This window comes from Cavia porcellus, unplaced genomic scaffold (genome assembly GCF_034190915.1).
Source record: "Cavia porcellus strain 051 isolate PalLab524CR breed Dunkin Hartley unplaced genomic scaffold, mCavPor4.1 scaffold_7, whole genome shotgun sequence".
In the NCBI taxonomy this organism is placed as follows: Eukaryota; Metazoa; Chordata; class Mammalia; order Rodentia; family Caviidae; genus Cavia; species Cavia porcellus.
Window position 1 is genome coordinate 21,177,383 of NW_026947490.1, and position 23,241 is coordinate 21,200,623.

The 23,241-nt window shown below is 41.0% G+C and overlaps 1 pseudogene; it reads left to right on the forward strand.

Annotated features, from left to right (window-relative positions):
- The first annotated feature begins 17,527 nt into the window (after window positions 1-17,527).
- Window positions 17,528-23,003, forward strand: LOC100732456 (male-specific lethal 3 homolog; annotated as a pseudogene).
- The last annotated feature ends 238 nt before the right edge of the window (window positions 23,004-23,241 follow it).

The window sequence follows — 23,241 nt, forward strand, 5'->3', positions numbered from 1 at the left end:
ACCCAATAATGTGCAACATGGATACAAGTCACAGGGAATGTATCAGTTGAGACACAAAAGTAGTAAAGAGACTTGCAAAGTGGTTCAGAGCTTTGGCTCTGACTCCTCAGTCACCCCTAGTCTTCACAGGGAGTTTGTTCCAGGAGCCCCACAGACACCAGCATCTGTGGGCACTCTAATGCCTTCTGGTAGAAATGAATAGCGTTTTCCTGTGACTGTGAGAATTTTCCTATGTGTTTTGTTTGTTTGTTTATGTATAGTACTAGGACTAAGCCTGGAACCTTCCTACTGAGCTACATCCCTACTCTAATTTCTTTGTCTTTTATTTTTATTTTTGGTTTTTTCAGGGATCAAACTTATGACCTCATGCTTGTCATGCTGTGCACCATGCTGCTGAGGTGTGTCCCCAGCCTATTTCTTTTTCTTTCATTTTGGGACAGTCTTACTAGATTATGAAGTTGCCAAGACTGTGCTCATACTTGTGATTCTCCTCCCTCAGCTTCCCAGATTGCCAGGTCTACAGATAGGAGCCACCACACTCAGTTCTTCCACATACTTTAAATCACCTCTAGACTATTTCCAGTACCCAGTGCAATGTAAGTAATTCCTGGGCTGCTTTATTTAAAGAATAATGATAAGAAAAGTTTCTGTATATTTTCCATGTGGAGCCATGCTTTTTTAAAGAGTTTCAAAGCTTACTCGGTTAAATCCATGGATGCCAGGAAGCCAACCACACTGAGTTTCTTATCCTGAATCTGGCATTTATGGTGCCACCTTGCTCGAGACTATTTTTTTTTAGTCTGTGTTTCAGTTAATGTTGCTTTGCTGTGTGGTAAACTATACACAAGTCTTATTGTTTTACCCACTTGAAATTCACAGTTCTTTGAAATACAGTATATACATATTGTTGTATAACATTGCCACTATCCATTTCCAGAACTTTTTCATCTTACCACACTAACACTTTCTATTCAGTGTAAAATAACGCCGCATTCCACTGCTACCCCAGCCTCCAGTAACTCCCTTCTTTCTGTCTGTGTGTATTTGTCTTCTGAACCTCTTACAGAGGGGGGATTTCACAATATTTGTTCTTTTGTGTCTGGCTCAGTTGACTTAGCATAATGTCTTTAAGGTTTATCCAATTTGTAATATGTACCAGAATCTAGTTCCTTTATTTTTATTTCTTCTAGACAGTGATAATCTATTGTATGGATATACTGCTTCATGGGGTGTACCTCATTTGGCTTATTCATTCATCCATCAATGGACTTTATGGTTATTCCCATGTTTTATCTATTAATAATTGTGCTATGAGACAAATACGCAAATATCTGTTCAAATCCTTGATTTCAGTTCTTTTAGGTACATACCCAGCTGTAGAACTGAAAAATGAGAAACATTTTTTTTAGGAAGTCCTATACTGACTTTCCAAGTGACTGCCCCATTTCACATTCCCACCTACCCACATGCACACAAGTCCCGATTTCTCTACATCCTCAAAAAGACTCGTGTTTTGATGAGAGATCTCCTATTGGGTGTAGGTGGTTTTGATTTGCACTTTCCTAATAACTAATGATGTTGCACATCTTTTCATACCCTTATGGCCTTTTTTATACATTCTTTGGAGAAATAGCTGCTCAAGCCTATTACCTATTTTTTATTTGGATTTTGGGGACTTTTTGTTGTTGTTGAACTGTAACAGTTTTGCTTTCACATTTTATTTTTTGAGACAGGGTCTCACTACATAGTCCAGGCTGGCCTTGATCTCAGAGTGATCCTCTGCCTCAACCTCCCAAAGGTTAGAACAACAGGCATGAGCCAACAAGCCTGACCATAGTAGAAAATCATTCACGTGATGTTCACAATGTGGTTTCTTGATATTTATCTATGATGTAAAATGATTGAACCAAGGTAAGTATCCATCACCCCTCTTATCTATCATTTGTATGTAAGATATTTGAAATATACTGTTAGTCCTTTGAAATATACATAATCATGTACTGTAACATTTCCACTGTGAAATGCATCTCAAAACACGATCCTCTTGTCCATCTGAAACTTTGAACATTTGACCAACTTCCCATTCCCCTCCTCCCCTACTGCCCAATCTCTCTCAGCCGTTACTCTGCTCTATTTGGATAGGTTTAGACTCCACATATGGGAGAGATCATGCATTATTTCTCTTCCTGGGCCTGGCTTATTTCACTTAACCAGGTTTATCCATGCTGCAGGAATCACAGAAGAGCCTTCCTTTCAAGACTAAACAGTATTCCACTGTGCACACAGACCATATTGTCTTTATCTGCTCATCCATAATGGACTTTTATTTTCATATCTCAGCATTGTAAATATTACCGTGTTTAAAACAGGAGTTGAACTATCTCTCCAAAAGATTATTTCAAATGCTTTGTACATATATCCAAAAGAGGAATTTCTGTGGCATTGGTGGATGGCCTCCTTTCATGCACAGAAACTTCTAATTTTCATGAGGTCCAACTTATCTATTTTGTTGTTGCCTATGCTTTTGTTCTCAGAGCCAAGAAATTATTGCTAACTCCAATATCATGATGGTTTTCTCTTTATTTGCTGCTAACAATATTATAGGTTTAGCTATTACATTCAGATATTTGGCCCACTTGGCACTAATTTTCCTATAAAATGTTACGTAAAGTTCAGCTTCTTTCATTTGCATGGAGATTCAGCTTTCTCAACATCTTTGTGGAAAGCATATTCCTTTCTGCATGGAACAGTACTAACATCTTCATCAAAAACAGTTTGGACCCTGGAGAGCAGTTAGATACAAACAATAACTTCTAGTATTCTGTAACACATCAGGATAACTATGTTTGAACATGATTAATTTGTATTTCAAAATAAGTAGCAAAGACAATTTTGAATGTTCCTAAGACAAAGAATAATAAACGTAGAGGAGCTGGGGATTTTGCTCAGCGGCATACACGCCTACCTGGCAAGCGCAAGGTCATGTAGTTCAATGACCGATACCAAAAAAAAAGAGAATAATAAACCCTGAAGTGACGGAGCCATCACTTGCCCTGATCTGGTTGTCACATGTTATATACATATAATAAAGGCTATGTTGTACCCCATGCATATGTATGCTTCTTACGTGGCAATTAACATTTTTAAATAGCTAAAAATCATTTGGCCATCCATGGGAGCATTCATTTCTATGCTTTTTGTTCTGTTTCACTGATTATATATCTTCATTCATGCTGCTAACACACTGTTTTGGTTACTGTAGCTTTATTCTAAATTTTGAAATCAGGAAATGTGAGTCCAAGTTTGTTCTTCATTTTCAGAGTCATTTTAAGTATTTGGGTCTCTTGAGATTACATATAAATTTTAGGATGGATTTTTCAATTAATGCAAAAGTGTCCCCGGGATTTGTTTGATTTATTAATGGTAGTTAAAACTAAGGCCTTCACACTTAGCTACATTCCCAGCTGTACTACCATCACCTGCTTTTTTGCTCAGGGTCTCACTAATTTGCTAAGTGGCCTGAGCTGGGCTTAAATTTCTGATCATCCTGCCTCAGCCTGCCACAGTGCTGCATTTACAGGATGCACCATGACAACCAACTGAAAATCTCACTGAGCTTTCAATAGGACTCACATTGAATCTATAGATCATTTCGGATAGTATTGTCACCTTAATAACGTTAAGTCTTCGAGTACATAAAGATAGGCAAGATACCGTGGTACAAACCTGTACTCCCAGCACTTCTAGAGCAGAGGCAAGAGGAAGCCAACCCGAACTACATAACAAACTTTGATTCAAAAATAAAGTAGAATAACTTCCATTTATGTCTTTTTTAATATTTTTAGCAAAGTTTTGTAGTTTTCTTGAGTACAAATCCTTTAGCTCCCTGATGAAACTGATTTACAGAACTGAGGATTAAACCCAGGGCCTTTACAGAGTTAGATCACCATTATTTTTCTTGTTGCTGTTTTTACATTGTCTTGTTGAGATGAAGTATTACTAAATTACTAAATTGTCCAGGGTAGACTTGAATCTGTGATCCTCCTACCTCAGCTTTCTAGAGCACTAGGTTTGTAGCCAGGGACCACCACAGACAACCTGAAGTTTACTTCTAAGTACTTTATTCTTTTGGATGCTTCTTGTAAATGGATTTTTTCTTATTTTTTTCATATTGATAGTGGCTAGCACATAGAAATACAACTGAGTTTTGCATTTGATTTCATTAGTCTGTAAATGTTGAATTTGCTTAAGAGTTATAATAGTTTTAGAGAAGGATTTTTCTATCTATCAGTTGTTGTCATTGGAAATGGAGATAAGTTTACTTCTTTCTTATTTGGAATCTTTCATTTCTTCTTCTTGCCTTGCTCTTGCTAGGGTGTCTAATTCTACATTGAACAGAAGTGAATGTTGACCACTGTATTGTTCCTAATGTTGGGAGGAAAACCTTCAGTCTTCCACCACGGAGTCTGATGTTAACTATAGGTTTTTCACACATGACCTTTTAGTTTAGTTCTATTACCAGTTATACTGTTCATTTTTTTATTGTGTGTGTATGTGTGTGTATTTTGTTGTACAGATGATAGAACCCAAAGGGTGCTCTACCATTGAACTAAACACCCCTTTTAATGTTTTTTTAATCAGAAAAGGTCTTGTTAAAATTGTCAGCATTACCCTTGACTTTACAATCTTCCTAATTCAGATTTTGGGTATTTGCTATGGTGCCTAGTGGCTTGAGTTGGTTTTTTTTTTTCTGTTTTTCTTTTTGGTTTTTCAAGAAAATAAATTTTAACAAATTCTTTTACAGATTCAGATCTGTTCATATTTTCTATTTCTTCACAATTCTTTGTGTTTCTAAGAAAATGTCCATCCATTTATATTACCCAACTGTTGTTATAAAATTATTCACAGTACCCTTAATATGCTTAGTATTTTGAAGAACTGTTAGTAATGTCTATTTCACTTCTAATTTTAGTAATTTGAATCTTTGTTGCCCTTAGGTAATCCAGTTAAAAGTTGTCAGTTTTGTTCATCCTTTTTGAAGAACGAACTTCTGGTTTCATTGATTTTTGTTGACTATTTTACTATTCTGTTTTATTTATCTTTATGCTGAGCTTTATTTCCTTCCTTCCACTAGTTTTCAATTTACTTTATTCTTTTTCTATATCACTAACGCCTATTAGATTGTTAAAATGAGAATCATGTTTCTTAAATGTAAACATCTACAGCTATGAATATCTTCCATGTGCTTCTTAATTTATATGAATCTCAGATAACTCAGTTGTAACTTATAGTAAAAATACTTGCTTCATGGTTCTAAAAAACCAACCCTACAGGAAAATGCCACAGACAGACAATAAGAACCATAAGTGTTATCTGCTGTTCCTACTACTACTATTAGTCTTCAAGGCAGGCAGCCAGATATACTTTGTGTTAGTCATATGAAGGTAAGTAAACTTTTCAACAGTCTAAGCCCGGTGTGTCACCATAAAATGTATATAATGTCCACCTCACAGAGGGACCCCGGGAGAGTCCTCAGATCACAGTGCAGATCTCACCTGTGTGTAGGGGAAACTGTGTAAACAGCAGCTTTAGACTGCAGTGCAGTTAGGTCTCAGAGAGTGTGCACAAGGCTGAGGGAGAGTTCTCAAGGCAAAGTCTCCCAGGAGAGGAAGGTTGTGTCCTGCAGACCTGGGCTTCTTTATGCCCCTGCTAACCACAGTGAGAAGTGAGGTCTCTATGGAAAGGGGGTGATGAATTCTGAGTGCACTAATAACCTGCACCTGCTGTCAAGTAAGCCCTTGTCACAAGAGAGCTGATAGGCACATATTCGTGGCCAGCTCAAACAGAACCCTGTGAAAACAGATGGAACCACAAAGGATAGGAAGTTACAACATACAGAAATAACAATCAGCCTTCCTCACATTTCTGAAGCCTTCAGAAACCTGCACAAAGGCTAGGATGGAATTTTGGGAAGATAAATCACCAGTAAGTGAGGCGGATTACAAGGCCTGCCAGTCACCTCACCGCAACACTTTCCATAAGAATGTAATAGTCAAAGGAATAAACAGAGCTACATCATGTTAAGAATTGTGTCTCAAGGCACCCAAATGCAAAGCAGTAACACTTTGATTGCCTTTTCTCTTTTCTTTCCATGGCTGATGATCCAGTAGAAGACAGTCCTGGTCTCTCCGTGGGAGTCATTGTCGGCATCGTGATTGCAGCTGTAGCTGTGGTGGCTCTGATAAGCATCCTGGTATATCCTGGTTTTCAGCACAAGTGGCCAGTATGATGTCCTTTACAGTTCTTCCATTTCCTCCAAGGCTCTCTGCTGTGCTTGGAAGAGGGACAGCACTTTTATCCCTCCGTCTTGGGGCTGGACCACCTCTTCACTTTCCTAAACTCCTGCTGCTCAGTCTTAAGTCCTGTGGATCTTCCTGCTCCTGCCCTCGTGCTCCCTGTATTCCGCTGCCTCTTGGGAGTGGTTTTTCTCATCCCTGTATAGTTCAAGGAACAGATCCAGTTATGTTCCTCTATCCCCCCAGTCAGGAAGCCAAGGTCCAAGAAGGTGGACAAATGAGGAAATGAAAGGAGCAGCAGGGGAAAGTAAGTGACTACTCTGTTGGCCACAGTAGCAGGAGGAGGGAGGAAGGGGGTTCAAGAGAAAGGAGAAACCACCAGAATCCCCTTGGACAATAAGCAAAATAAGGGGGAAGAAACAAACTCCACCTCTACAAACAAAATAGGAGGGGCCCGAAGGTAAGGGAGGCACAGAAGGGTCAACAAAGACTAAATCTACACAGTTGGGGATGCAGCTCAGCGGCAGCTTTTGCCCTGGTTTTGACTGCAACAGCAGGAAACATCTGGAAACAGGAAGGCAGTAATCAGGAATAATGGTGAACCTGAAGCAAGAGGACTAAGAGGAAAAACAATGCCAACCATAAAATGAATTGACAGTGAGGAGTGTCAAGGGATTATCTGCTAACATGTCCTTCCTAAGCCAGGGACCAAAGGCCCTGCACTTGGGAATAGCAGTCACGGTGTCTGATATCTGTTTAGAGCAAGCGACCAGCCCGATCTCATAGAGCACAAACCCTCAGTCTCCCATTGCAGTAAATAAAGCCACTCACCCAGTCAAAATGGGTATGTTGAACCATGTGCCCTACACTAGCGGTAAACCCTAGATTCAGCAACGACTGCCCCCTCTGAATTGTTCTCCACTTCCCAACCCTAAGTTGACAGAGGTCCTTAAACCCTTCCTAGTCACAAGAGTCTCAGTCTGGAGAGAAGCTCACTCCATCTGAGCTGGGCAGGTCCCGGGTGCCATTGCTTCACCTTACTCCTTCCTCTTTGCTTGTATCATGGATGCGGGCAATTTTCCTCACTGAGACTTTCCTTGGCTCCTGAATGCTCTGGGTGCTATGGGCCCTCACTGCCACTCCTTGCCATTGGAGTATGTTGCTAACAAATACATGGTGAAGGAGGGGATCTAGCCTTGCAAACCAGTCGAAATTTTCACAAGTGGCTCAAGGCCTCCCGTGTCTCTACTCTCCACCCCTCATCTGGTTCTACTGTCCTCGGTATGGGCCACAGATTCTGAGAGAAGCAAATTCCCTAAGTGATCATGGGGTTCATTCCCAGACCCCACAGCAACCACCATCTGCTACCTCCTCCTGCTAAAACATAAGGCCTTAAATAAGCTTTATACTTCCATGGAGTTGTAACTCCGCTTTTGCTTCCCCAGGACCGGGCCCCTCTGATAATTCTCCTGACAAGGTAAGCACAGCCAGGCTCCCTGGCTCATTTTCTCATGGAAATATTCCTGGGGAGAATGCGTTGTTCCTGAAGACACAGATGTGAGGTCAAGTTTGGGCCTAAGTTCCCCCATACAGAAATGAAGAAGCATTGGTTAATCATGAGTCCACCTCACAGCAAGGGTGTGCACTTTGGAATTATCCATACCCAGGCTGTGTGTGACTCTTAGCTCTGAAGATTACTAGCTCTGTGACCGTTAACACATAACATCCTCTCTTTAGTCCTCAATTTTATTCACAGGAGATTAAAGTGATCATGTGAGATAACAAGTGCTTACATCAGAAATATACTTTTATAGGGTGCAGACTTTCACAAGATGAACTCACCCATGAAAACAGCACCCAATCAAGATACTATATGTCTACCCACCAAAAATATCTTTTCGGTCACTTCCCTATAAGCCATGATCACGATCCTAACAGCACACCCTTGTAGGCACCTGTGTTCTTTCAGTCAGTGTTGTTTTATGAGATTCGCCCATGTTGCATGTGTCTGTGGTTTGTTCCTCCTCACTGCTCTATTACCATATTCCACTGTATCACATCATCACCATAATTTATCCCTTCAAAGGACTATCAGCACCATGTCAGCAAGCAGAGATGAGCCCCTTCCAAAGCTAAATGTTTCAAAGAGGTGACAGCACAGTGGGTGGAATCATGCCAGGCACAGCGAGGTTCCATGATGATAGTTTAATTGAAGGCTGCTGTACTTTAAAGGTGGATGAAATTGCATATTCTTTCCTGAGTTTCAATAACCTGCAACTAAAGCAATCATCTTCAGAGTCCCTGGTCCCACAGTAACAGAATTAGTTTACTCAGAAGGGAAAAAGAAGTGATGCAACCTATCCTGTCACAGCACTGCTGACCTACTCCATGGCCTTCAAGGAGATTTCTTTACACTCAAGAAAAGGAAAAACAGCCCCCTACTCTGTCCTGCCACATGTAGCCCGTCCAAGCTGCAAGGCCTCTCTCCAACATCAATAAATGAAAAGGTACATCGGGGACTCTGTAGGGAACCCAAATTCATGATCACTGGGAGCTGGTAAAGCCAATTTTGGGGAACACTTGCCAGCATTCCCTGCCTCTCCCTTTTCCCAGTCTAGAATTGTTTTAAAGTTATTTATTCAGAGCACACTCATTTCTTCCTACCCCACTTCTGTCCTGTCAGAATGTAACTTGAATTTGCCATCATTTAAGGGTTATTTCCTTTTCCAATTAAGTGCATGTGCCAAAGGAAAAAGAGAGGGGCTGGCCCACACTACCAGCCTAGCCCAGCCTGTTTAGCTGCCGCACCTGGCCATAGGTCTGCAGAGGAGGAGCTGGGCAGATCTGGGGTGCCCTCACTGGCCTCTCTGTGTGTCTGGAGGACTCTGGATATCTGCGCCCAGACTGCTGGAGTTCCCTCAGGCTTCCAGGTGCAGTGAAGGAGAGAGGTGGGTTTGAGGCTTCCACATCAGCCTCCCCATTCCCGGCTTCATTTGGAGACCTGCTGAGCTCCCCATAGGTGGGCTGGCCCACACTACCAGCCTAGCCCAGCCTGTTTAGCTGCCGCGCCTGGCCATAGATCTGCAGAGGAGGAGCTGGGCAGATCTGGGGTGCCCTCACTGGCCTCCCTGCGTGTCTGGAGGACTCTGGATATCTGCGCCCAGACTGCTGGAGTTCCCTCAGGCTTCCAGGTGCAGTGAAGGAGAGAGGTGGGTTTGAGGCTTCCACATCAGCCTCCCCATTCCCGGCTTCATTTGGAGACCTGCTGAGCTCCCCATAGGTGGGCTGGCCCACACTACCAGCCTAGCCCAGCCTGTTTAGCTGCCGCGCCTGGCCATTGGTCTGCAGAGGAGGAGCTGGGCAGATCTGGGGTGCCCTCACTGGCCTCTCTGCGTGTCTGGAGGACTCTGGATATCTGCGCCCAGACTGCTGGAGTTCCCTCAGGCTTCCAGGTGCAGTGAAGGAGAGAGGTGGGTTTGAGGCTTCCACATCAGCCTCCCCATTCCCGGCTTCATTTGGAGACCTGCTGAGCTCCCCATAGGTGGGCTGGCACACACTACCAGCCTAGCCCAGCCTGTTTAGCTGCCGCGCCTGGCCATAGGTCTGCAGAGGAGGAGCTGGGCAGATCTGGGGTGCCCTCACTGGCCTCCCTGCGTGTCTGGAGGACTCTGGATATCTGCGCCCAGACTGCTGGAGTTCCCTCAGGCTTCCAGGTGCAGTGAAGGAGAGAGGTGGGTTTGAGGCTTCCACATCAGCCTCCCCATTCCCGGCTTCACTTGGAGACCTCTTGAGCTCCCCATAGGTGGGCTGGCCCACACTACCAGCATAGCCCAGCCTGTTTAGCTGCTGCGCCTGGCCATAGGCCTGCAGAGGAGGAGCTGGGCAGATCTGGGGTGCCCTCACCCGCCTCTCTACGTGTCTGGAGGACTCTGGATATCTGCACCCAGACTGCTGGAGTTCCCTCAGGCTTCCAGGTGCAGTGAAGGGGAGAGGTGAGTTTGAGGCTTCCACATCAGCCTCCCCATTCCGGCTTAACTTGGAGACCTGCTGAGCTCCCCATAGGTGGGCTGGCCCACACTACCAGCCTAGCCCAGCCTGTTTAGCTGCCGTGCCTGGCCATAGGTCTGCAGAGCAGGAGCTGGGCAGATCTGGGGTGCCCTCACTGGCCTCTCTGCGTGTCTGGAGGACTGTGGATATCTCTGCAACCAGGGAGGGTCCACAGGTTCCTGAAGCACTGCGGCCTGTGGTGAGTACCCTAACCCGGCTGTGATTGAAGAACTGTGGAGCTTCCAAGGGGCAGGTGGGCGCACAGTGTCCCTGAGGCCCAGCTTGTCTGGAACTGCCGAGTTCTGAGCAGGCAGAGGAGGGCCACTGGTTCTGGAGGCCTAATGGCTTGGGGTAGCGCAGCGCCAGAGTCTCAGTAGCTCCAAACATAGAAGGGGATTTTCAACAGATCCTGAGGAAGCTTTCAAATAACACTTGAAACACAGAAATATAGGAAAATGACAAAACGAAAGACCAAATTACAACCTCAAACCTCCAGCCCATCTCAACAAACCCTAGGAGCAATGTATATAGAAGAAAATATATCCCATCCACCTCATATATCGGACACAATAGCCACTGAAATTGACAAGCAACTCCAGGAAGCTTTAAAGAAATTCAAACTCGAAATAATCTCCCAGATAAAAGAAGAAATGATAAAAGAAATGAAAGAGATTCTAAATATATCTAAAGAAAACACAGATAAAAAATTGGAGGAACTAAACAAAAAGATAGAATCCCTAGACGAGCAATATAAGAAACAAACAGAATACATAATGCAGATGCACAGAGATATACAGGAAATAAAAAACTCCACTGAAAGTTGTAAAAACCGCCTTAATGAAAGTGAAGATAGAATTTCAGACCTTGAAGACAGGATTGCAGCTAGTGAACAGGAAAGGAAAGATCTTTTGAAAATAACAAGGAACCAGGAAACAACAATTCAACAACTGCAAGACGATGCAAAGAAGAATAACATAAGAATGATAGGGATTAATGAAAGAGAGGGAGACAACATGAAGGATGTCAGGAGGATATTTAGAGAAGTAATAGCTGAAAATTTCCCAAGCATGAGATCAGAAACTGACATCAGGATCAGTGAAGCATATAGAACTCCAAACAGTCATAACCAAAATAAAACTACACCCAGACATATAATAATCACCATCCCAGAAATCCAACACAAGAATAGATTATTAAAAGCTGTCAGAGAGAAAAGACAAATCACTTATAAAGGAAAACCTATCAGAATCACAGCAGACTTTTCAGCACAAACGATAAAGTCAAGAAGAGCATGGAGTGAAGTATTACAGATCCTAAAGCAAAATGATTTCCATCCAAGACTGATATATCCTGCAAAACTATCATTTAAAATAGATGGTGCAATACGATACTTCCATGACAAAGAACAGCTGAAGAACTTCATGAACACCAAACCAACCCTGCAAAAAATATTGAAAGACAGTTTAGATACACAAAGGAAAAAACCACTAAGCAAAGCAAATAATTAAACAGAACCGAAAGATAAAGATGCAACAGCAGAGAGATAACATTCCTACAATTAACCAGCATTTAACAGTAATAACCATTAATGTAAATGGTCTCAATGCACCAATCAAAAGAAACAGACTAGCAGAATGGATCAAGAAACAAAATCCAACCATATGCTGTTTACAGGAAACCCATCTAACCCAGAAAGATACTCACAGACTGAAAGTCAAAGGATGGAAAACAATTCTTCATGCAGCAGGAATCCAAAAAAAGGCAGGAGTAGCCATTCTGTTTGCAGACAACGTGAACTTTAAACCAACAATGACCATAAAGGACAAAGAAGGTCACTACATACTCGTAAGGGGAAAACTCCAAGAGGAAGAGATAACTATCTTAAATATATACGCACCAAACTCCAGAGCACCCAGTTATATAAAACAATTATTAACAGAAATGAAAACTCAAATTATCAGTAACACAATTGTAACAGGAGACCTTAATACACCACTGACACCAAGGGACAGATCAACCAGACAGAAAATGAGCAAAGAAATAACAGAACTGAATCACACCTGTGAACAAATGGGTTTGATAGACATATACAGAATGTTCCACCCAACAACATCAGAATACACATTCTTCTCAGCAGTACATGGATCATTTTCTAAAATAGACCATATATTAGCTCACAGAACATATTTAAGCAAATGCAAAAGAGTTGAAATCATCCCTTGCATATTATCGGATCATAGCGCTCTGAAATTAGAAATTAATGACAAAGGATACTGCAAAAATTCCGCAAACACATGGAAACTAAATAACACACTCTTGAGTAATCAGTGGGTCACAGAAGAAATTAAAGAAGAAATTAAACAATACCTAAAAGAAAATGAAAATGCAGATACAACTTACCGGAATCTGTGGGATGCAATGAAAGCCGTTCTGAGAGGAAAATTTATTGCACTGAGTACCCACATCAGGAAAACAGAACGAATACAAATAAATAACTTGATGCTACACCTCAAACAGCTAGAAACAGAAGAGCAAGTCAAGCCCAAAGCCAAAAGAAGAGAGGAAATTATAAAAATCAGAGCAGAAATCAATGCAATAGAGACTAAGAAAACAATCCAAAGAATCAACGAATCAAAGAGTTGGTTCTTTGAAAGAATAAATAAAATCGATAAGCCCCTAGCCAACCTTATTAAAAAAAGGAAAGAAAAAGCTCAAATTCATGCAATAAGAAATGAAAAAGGAGAAATCACTACAGACCCAATAGAAATACAGAGGATCATCAACACCTATTTCGAAAACCTCTACTCTCAAAAGTTTGATAACACAGAAGAAATAGACAGATTCTTAGAAGCATATGAAGTACCAAAGCTAGATCAAGAGGATATAAAACTGTTGAATAACCCAATCTCTGCTAATGAAATTGAGAATGTAATTGGGTCCTTGCCCACCAAGAAGAGCCCAGGCCCAGATGTATTCACTGCAGAATTCTACAAGAAATATAAAGAAGACCTAATGCCGACACTCCTCAAACTCTTCAATGAAATTGAAATGGAAGCAATCCTTCCTAAGTCATTCCTGGAAGCAAATATTACTCTAGTACCAAAACCTGAGAAAGACCCAACTATAAAAGAGAACTATAGACCGATATCCCTAATGAACACAGATGCAAAATCCTCAATAAAATATTAGCAAATAGGATCCAGCAAATCATCAAGAAGATTATACACCATGACCAGGTGGGATTCATCCCAGGAATGCAAGGATGGTTCAACATACGCAAATCAATAAATGTAATCCACCATATCAATAAAGCCAAAAATAAGAATCACATGATCATCTCTATAGATGCAGAAAAAGCCTTCGATAAGGTCCAACACTTATTCATGATAAGAACTTTACAGAAAATTGGAATAAATGGTCTTTACCTCAATATAATAAAGGCCATTTATGACAAACCAACAGCCAGCATCATACTAAATGGCCAAAAATTGAAAGCCTTTACTTTAAAATCCGGTACAAGACAAGGATGTCCTTTATCACCACTCCTATTTAATATAGTACTGGAAGTACTAGCCAGAGCAATTAGGCAAGAAAGAGAAATAAAAGGGGTAAAGATAGGAAAAGAAGAAGTTAAATTATCATTGTTTGCACATGACATGATACTCTACATAGAAGACCCCCTAAACTCCATTGAAATACTCTTAGATACAATAAATAAATTCAGTAATGTGGCTGGATACAAAATCAATACTCAGAAATCAATAGCATTCCTATACACGAACAACAAAATTACAGAGAGGGAAATAAGAGAAACTGGACTATTCACATTAGCAAGCAAAAAAATGAAATATTTAGGAATTACTCTTACGAAAGAAGTGAAAGACTTATACAGTGAAAATTATAATACACTGAAGAAGGAAATTGAAGATGATCTCAGAAAATGGAAAGACATCCCTTGCTCATGGATAGGAAGAACAAACATTGTGAAAATGGCCATTCTCCCAAAACTGTTATACAGATTCAATGCAATCCCAATAGAAATACCATCAACATACCTTATAGATCTAGAGAAATCACTTCTAAATTTCATCTGGAAGCAGAAGAGACCTAGAATCGCAAAGGCAATTCTAAGCAGCAAAGACAAAGCAGGAGGCATCACAATCCCTGACTTGAAGTTATACTACAAAGCAACAGTAGTAAAATCAACATGGTATTGGAATCAAAACAGAGCTGAAGATCAGTGGAATAGATTAGAAGATACAACCACAACTACAAACACACTCAACCATCTTATTTTTGATAAAGGAGCCAAGCAGGTTCACTGGAAGAACGACAGTCTCTTTAATAAATGGTGCTGGAAAAACTGGCTCTCCATTTGCCGAAAACTAAAGCTAGACCCATGTCTATCACCATGTACTAAATTAAAATCTAAATGGGTCAAAGATCTGAATATTAAAACAGAAACACTAAATCTATTGGAAGACAAAATAGGTAGAAACCTTGGAGACATAGGAGTAGGTAAAGAATTCATGAACAGGACTCAAACCGCACGGGAAATACTTCCCAGAATCAATAACTGGGACCACTTCTTATTAAAAAGTTTCTGCATGTCAAAAGAAATCTCCAGCATAGTGAAAAGAAAACCCACAAACTGGGAAAAGATTTTAGTGAACTCTCTCTCAGACAAGGGCCTCTTGTCTAAAACATACAAAGAATTAAAGAAACTCAGACCTCCGAAATTCAAAGATCCAATCCAAAAATGGGCATCTGAGATGAATATGCAATTCTCAGATGAAGAAATGCAAATGGCAAATAAATACATGAAAAAATGCTCATCATCATTGGTCATTAGAGAAATGCAAATTAAAACCACACTGAGATACCATCTCACTCCTGAAAGAATGGCCAGGATCAAGAAAACCGACAACAAATGCTGGAGAGGCTGTGGGGAAAAAGGAACTCTCCTGCACTGCTGGTGGGAGTGTAGACTGGTACAGCCTTTGTGGAGATCTGTCTGGAGATTTCTCAAAAAGTTGGGACTGGAAATCCCATTTATTCCAGCTATTCCACTTCTAGGCATATTCCCAGAAGAACTGAAAGCATCATACCACAGTGATATATGTGCACCTATGTTTATAGCAGCACAATTTGTAATCGCCAGATCTTGGAAACAACCCAAGTGCCCATCAACTGAGGAATGGATAAAAAAGTTGTGGTATTTCTATACAATGGAGTATTATTCAGCTATAAAGAAGGATCACATTGAGATATTTATCAATAAATGGGCACAGCTTGAGACCATACTCATAAGTGAAATAAATCAATCTCGCATGTGTGAATACCGAATAGTTTCCCTAATGTAAGTAATGATTCAAATATATAAAAATATGTGGTAATCATGATTCCCCATTAGGTGGCCTTGAAGCCTTATAAAGTTTTCACTCATTAATTAGAAAGGCTTTATTCTGGGCTTCTTGATATGAAAATATTTGAAGCTAGAGTATATGAAGTTTTACCCAAATATTTCAAGGAAAAAGACACTATGGTAACTACTATTAAGTCAGGTTATAAGGTGGTGAAGTACTATATTATTGAAACAGTCATGCTGTGACCTCTATTGTTATATTGTTATGTCCTGTTTTATCTCAATCTCCCCCTTATTGTTTCAAAAAAAATTATTTAGTCATTTCTTATGTTTGTCTTAATTAAAGAAAAAATTCAAAAAAATTAGGATATATAAATAGTAACTCTTTTCGATTTCCTATTAACTTGTTTTGAAGTCCTGTAGTACTCCCACGATCTTGTTTTGACTGATTAGACTCTGTTCCATTCTATATGATAGTATCAAGTTTGAAGACATAGGCAACTACTTTGAAGACAATAAGATTCACTAAGATACCCACTCTGGTTTGACTATTGTCTTCTTTGGAAGTCCTGTAATGTTTACAATGCCTAAGTTTTATTGGTCTTGTTCTCTACTGTTTTGTCCAACTTTATAATATCTAATAAGATAGACAATTCTTTTTAAGGAAACAAGGGACAACGTTGATAACCATTGTTGATAAACTTGTACTCTGTTCTACACCATGTGCTATGTCTATCCTTGGTATTGACTGACAGCTTTGTTTTGCCATATTTGACTGTATTCTTCCCCCCCCCCCAAAGAAAGTAATAAGCACTAAGGAGTAATAAAATCCAAGATGTGTAAATTTTGTTGTAAAAAAGAGAGGAAAAAAAAAAAAGAAAAAGAGCTCTAACGGATATAACAGCAAGTGTGTTTGGGGGTGTTAAATAGCTGACTTTATCAATGTTTTTGGAACATTGAACACAGCTGTTTGCAGTCTCCCTGTTTGAATGTCCACCTTGTGTTCTTTGATACTATGATTTGAGGAACTATTTTCAAGAACATAGTGTGTAATCTACTAGCAGGTAATTTCTTACTGTTATGGTTTTTTGTTTTGTTTTGTTTTGTTTTGTTTTGTTTTGTAGTTCTGTATTGCGTGTACCCTTACGCCGCTTTGGTTTGTTTTGGGTTTTTCTCTTTTTCCTCTTAAATAAAAAAAAAAAAAAAAAAAAAGAAAACTGTGGCCTGAAGCACAGGTGACATTGAGAAAAACAACATGTAGCTGGAAGAACATTCCGTGTGATGGTGTGAGATAAGTAATCTATCCTGCCAGTCACAGAGAGGTACTCAAGGAGAAATGGATGGCAAGTGGCTAAACTTAAAAAGACTGACAGTAGCTGTGTTGCGAGGTGACGAATAACTAGTGCTCTCATATATTGCTGCTGGCAATACGATACAAATGGGAAGACCATGCTACAGAACAGTTTGGGAAGCCACTATGCTCTCTCTGGCAGCATATTTCCCTTCCTACCTTTAGTAAATGTAAAACTTCTCTTCAAAAAAGCGTCAAACTTTTCTTATGAACTTAAAGATGCACATCTATAATCTCACAATCCTACTTCTACACACTCAAGAGAAATTAAAACATTTATCTATATGAAGAGTCATACAGGAATGTTTATAGCACCATTATTCATAAACAAATAATACAAATAATCCAAGTGTCTACTGGCAGATGAAAGAATAAACTAATTGTGGTGTGGATACGGGATAGACACTAACCTGCTTGAAAGGGTCAGTTGCAGCTCAGAACTTGAACTGCACAAAAAAGAAGAAAGAAATGGAAGAAAGAATAATAACTGTAGACATCCCTGAAGTTCTAAGAGGCAACCTGAAGATGATGGTTACAACACTAACAGGAGGAAGCAGTTAGTGAACTCCCATGCAGGCCTACATGCTAACTCCTTTGCAGTCCTGTGGGGAGCACTTTGCCATCAGTGCAGCCTTGTCAGCCAAGGAGAGGCCTCGGCTCCAGCACACAGAGGCAGGTGCCAATGGGAACACACATTGTATTATGGCAGGAAACGATGTTGCCCTGAGTAAGGTGGTGGTGGGTGGGCTGAGGGTAACCTTGGATCCCGCTCTCCCATTGCTCTAGCTCAAACTATATGAGCAGCACCATACAAAGAGGTGACTTCAATTATGTCATTTGTTTTAATTAAGCAAAGTGCCACAAACACTGATAGTAGCCAGGAAGGGCTCTCTCTCAACCTGCCTTTGTTGACTCCATCCACACAGCAGTCGACAGACTGTGATGAGCCTGCATCTCCAAGAGCCACAAAACCAAACCAGAAGCACTGAGTCCCTGAAGCAGTCCACACGTCACGGTACCCACTGCCACAGGCTGTCCCAGAGCAGCACCTAGCCCCAGCCCATGTTCCGACAGCAGGACACATCAGCCTACAAGCCCAGGCTGTGCCTGCATCTGGAAAAGAAGACGCCTGTGAACAGCAGATCACCTTCCTGCATGCCTGTGACCCCTAATGGGGAAGGGAGGGCTGTGTTTGCTGGCTTTGAAGGGAGAAGTGAAATAAATGAGGTTTCCTCTAGAAGCTTGTGCCTGACATATGTACTCTCCAAATGACCAGCTACCTCCACCTTCTTACATTTATGGTATGAAACGTTTGCTATGATTGTTTATAAAACTTCCAGAAATCCAGGAAAGGAAAGACCTTTTCTGAGAATAATCCCAAGGGTTTACTGAAGCACTTGGATCTCTCCTGGGGTCTTAGCAGAATGCCATGCCTGCCTCTTGCCAATAATAGCTATCATAGTATATCGCCTTATCTTCACAATAGTTGTACATTAAATCAGGTATAGCAAAATCAAACCAAAAATAGAACACTATAAAACTAATCAAAACCATTGAATAGAGCAAAACAATTAATTAGAACAAAGCCAAACACTGAAAACAATATTGGACTTCAAAGACTAGATAGAAGGAAATCCTCCATATCTTCTTTGTTGCCTAAAGTCATCCTCCCAAGAGATGCTCACACCTCGGACTCCAGGTCAGCAAAATAAACCCAACAATACAAGCATTTAGCTGCTTTATGTACCTTAGTAAATATCAACAATGGCTGACCTTGAAAACCATCCAGGGGTGCTTGATTCTTAACCCATGCACTGATAGGCTCACGGGAGGCACTGACTTATTCTCTTCCTGGAGTGCCTGCAGCTCACACCACTTACCAGGAAGGCTGCCTCCTTGCTTTCTATTATATTCTTAAAATTTTTAAGACAGAAAATTTTTGATATATATCATTTGCAGTGATTTTTCAAATTCTCTGCAAAGCCAGGAGGCACACACCTGTATTCCCAGCCCTGTAGAAGGCCAGGGCAGAAGGACCTCAAGTTGGAACTGAGCCTAAGAAACATAGGATGACCATGTCTTAAAATTTGGAATGGGCGACTTCCGGGAGAACATGGCGGACAGATAACAGCAACTACGGAGGCTCTCTGAAAGACTCGGCTCAGAAGTCAGGAAGGGTGCGGAGTAAGGAGACATAAGCCGGTGGAGATATGCTTTGCTGACTCAGGAACGAACTGGGCTGAGAGAAACCAACTTGGAATGCAGTCCTGGTGCTAGAACAGGAACAGAAAAGCCTCAGTGTGAAGGCTGGAGCCCGCGCCATTGGAAGCCGCGATTTGGGTTTCCTGCCGTGCGGCGGCTGCCTCTACATCGGCTCGGCAAGGAGAGAGACGCGCGGAAGCTCTGAGAACGGGAATCTGTGAACAGAGTCGAAAACAGGACGGGCAGGGAGGCGTGCACTGACTTGTGGTGAGGTGAGTGAGAGAAACTGACACTCTACCACAGTTTGACTCCAGTGGAGGACATTCTGGGCCCGGGCAGTCCTGCGGGAGCAGGGCGCAGTGGCGACTTCAGCCACACATCCCCCTCTCAGGCGGGATTGGTGAAAAGTGCCTAGCCTACGTGACACTGCTGGCGGACCCAGTAGGCTAGCCCAACCCAGATCCCAGAGCCTGACGGTGGCCTGGAGGGCCAGGCCCCGCATAGGCTGCCTGGTCTGGAACTTCCTGGTGTGCTGCGGTGGGCAGGAACACCTAACCGGCGCAATTCGATCAGGCTGTGGCTGACAGGGAGGGAAGCTGGGCCTCTTATATAAGCTTGCATACATAAGGAACAGAAAATATGGGAAGAGGCAGCAACAAGAAAGGCTCCTCGGCCCCCAATTCTGAGAAACAGGTAATAGCGGACACCACACCAATAGACATAAAGCGCCATCTAGAGAGCCTCATAGACCAGTTCAGGAATGAAGTTATCAATGACCTGAAGCTAGAAGTATGCAGAATAGTTAGAGAAATGCTAAGCACCACCCAAGAAAAAACAGATGGTGGAATGGAATAACAAAAAAAGAGGGGAGAATTGTTTGATGGAGAAAACAGAGAAAGCATAGAATACGTGAAGCAGGTTCAAAGGGACTACCGAGAAACTAAAAAGTCTATCGAAAACTGGCATAACAGCTTGAAAGAAACTAAAGACAGACTATCTGAACTGGAGGGCAGATTTGTAATATGGGAGAATGAAATGAAAAACTTCTTAAAAATAACAAAGAAACAAACAGCAATAATACAAAGACAAGAAGATGATAAGAGGATCCATAACTTAAGAATTAAGAACATAAAAGAAGAAGTAGGGACACAAACAAATGAACTACAAAAGCTACTCACAGAAATAATCCAGGAGAATTTTCCTAATTTAGCAAAAGGTAAAGATACTCAGATATATGAGGCATACAGGACCCCAGCCACCTACAACCCAAACAGAGCAACACCCAGGCATATAATAATAAAAATTCCAGAAATTCAATATAAGAACAGAATATTAAAAGCTGTCAGAGAAAAGAAACAGACCACTTACAAGGGAACACCCATAAGAATTACAGCAGATTTCTCTGCACAAACCATCAAATCACGAAGAGCATGGGGAGAAATAATTCAAACTTTGAAAGATAATAATCTCCAGCCAAGATTGATATATCCTGCACAACTATCCCTGGAAATTGATGGAAAAACAAGGTGCTTCCAGGATAAAGAGGAACTGGGGGAATTTGCAACCACCAATTCAACTCTCCAGAGAGTATTGCAGGATATTCTAAAAAAAGAAAAATACAAAGAATCCAGAAATAGTGGCGGGGAGGCCACAACGAATGGAGCAGAGAACAAAATGAAGACAAACTGACAGCTACTGACAGAAAAAGAGCTCAACAGAAATGAGACAGAGAAGATTGGATGATAGGAACAGCTATTTTGGAGAAAATGACATCTTAATAGGTAATACTGATTTAGTATCATCTTGTTTTGAAGTCTCATCAAGCTTTTGTTCTTCTGTCTCCATTGGTCTAAATAGGTTGTATCTTATTGGATTTTATTATGTACGATAGTATAAGCAAAAACCTTTTAAAGACAGGGAGATTATACAGAAACCATTGTTCATTTTCTGTTAGTCGATTCTAAATACCCTGTAATGCTGTCATTCTCTTAAATGGTTTTACATTGTTTTGATATATTTAATACTACAGTATACGAAGTTGTACTCAAGGATTTCAAGGAAAGAGACAATATGGTAACTACTTTTATGTCAGGATTATCTGGTGGTGAAACACTATTCTGCTTAAATGGTTATGTTTTGATCTGTGCTGTTTTGCTGTTATGCCCTCTTTTATCTCAATCTCCACTCCATTATTTACTTTTTTATTTTTATCCTTTTAATTAAGGGAAAAATAAATAAAAATAGCAGGATATATTATAGTAACCTACTTTGACTTCCCATTATCTCAATATAAAGCCCTGTATTACTCTCACCATCTTGTTTTTGACTGATGTTCCCCTATTCTGTTTTGCTGGATAGTATCAGGTTCGAAAGTTTAGGCAACAGTTGTGAAGATAATGAGATTCATTATGACGCCCATTCTCATTGACTTTTATCTACTTTTGAAGACCTACAATGTCTCCAATGTTTTGATTTTGTCGGTTTTGTTCTTTACTGTTTTGTTCAATTTTATTATAACTAATGATATAGGCAATTCTATTAGAGATAGCGGGAGGCATTATGGTAACCATTGTTGATCACCTTGTATTATGTTTTTATATTATCTATTATGTCCACCCTTTTGATTTGACCGACTCTGTTCTGTTATGTCACATTTGGTTTTACACTCTTCCAAAAAAGTAATAAGAACCGTGGGAGCAATAAAACCCAAAACGTGTAATAGTCATTGTACAAAAGAGAGGAAAAGAAAGTGCTCTAAACTATATAACTGCATGTATATTTAAGTGTATAAGATAGAAAATGATATCACTGAGTTTTATTGGATCATTGAACAGAACTGTTTGCAGTATCATTGTTGGAATGTCCACTTTACAAGCTTTAATTTTGTGACTTGAACAATTATTTCTAAGATGACAATATGTAATCCATTAACTAGTGATTTCCGTTTTTTTTCTGTAAATCTGTATAACTTGTACCCTTTCTCTGCTTTTTTTTCTCCTTAAATAAAATTAAAAACAAAAAAAATTTAGAATGGGCTGGAGATACAGCTCAATGCAAAAGTCTGGGTTCAGTCTCTGGTACCACCCAATATAAGTATTTAAGAAAGATTTTTTTAAAAAAATACAAGGTGGCTGGGTGAAGTGGTGCACTCCATCATCCCACCACTAGAAGGCTGAGGCACAAGGATCACTGCAGTTTCCAGGTCAGCCTGAACAGCAAAGAGAAATGCTGTCTCAAAAGGACAAACAATAATCCTCTTCAAATACTCAAATATTAATCTCTACATACACTGTAGACCCTTCAGTTCAAGGATATAGAGACAGGAAAGGACTGAGGTGTTAGATCAGGTGACTGTGGGCAATGCCATCATGGGGTAAGGTTTCAGGGACATCTTCATCTCTATATGCATGAACTGAACTGCAGGTTAGGCCTGCCTAAGTCTTCACTGGATGGCCTCCACCAACGGTCTTGCTGAATCTACTGTGGTCCCCATCGCCTCCCCTCCTCCACTATATGAGTGATGGCAGAAGTGTACAGGCTATGAAAACACCCCTGAAAGCCAGAGTCCTCAGACACACCAGAAGGAGTAGGTGGGATATAGGAAGTTCCTCGCAGGGTTTCTGGGGCAACAGATGGAAATCAGGCTGCATCTCCACCTCCTGAGTGCAAGCTAAGCTCACATTCAGGGAAGTCCGTTCCTGAGTGTGGACCGTGTGTTGCAGAGTTGCCCCAGAGGCCATGAGGAGACCTGCCACAGTGACTGCCCCATCACTCCTGATTCTTCCAGTTGATGGGAGACCCTGTGTCTGGGAAAATCTGCAGAAGATGCAGACTGGATGAGTCCACAGCAGCCCTGCCAATCCCCACAGACACAGGTCCTAGTGAGACAGCCTTCAGGGAAAGCATCTCATAACCACTGTCCTCTGTGATCTCACTGGGACTTCTTGGCCCTGGGAGTGCAGCCAGTGTGCCAAGAGTCT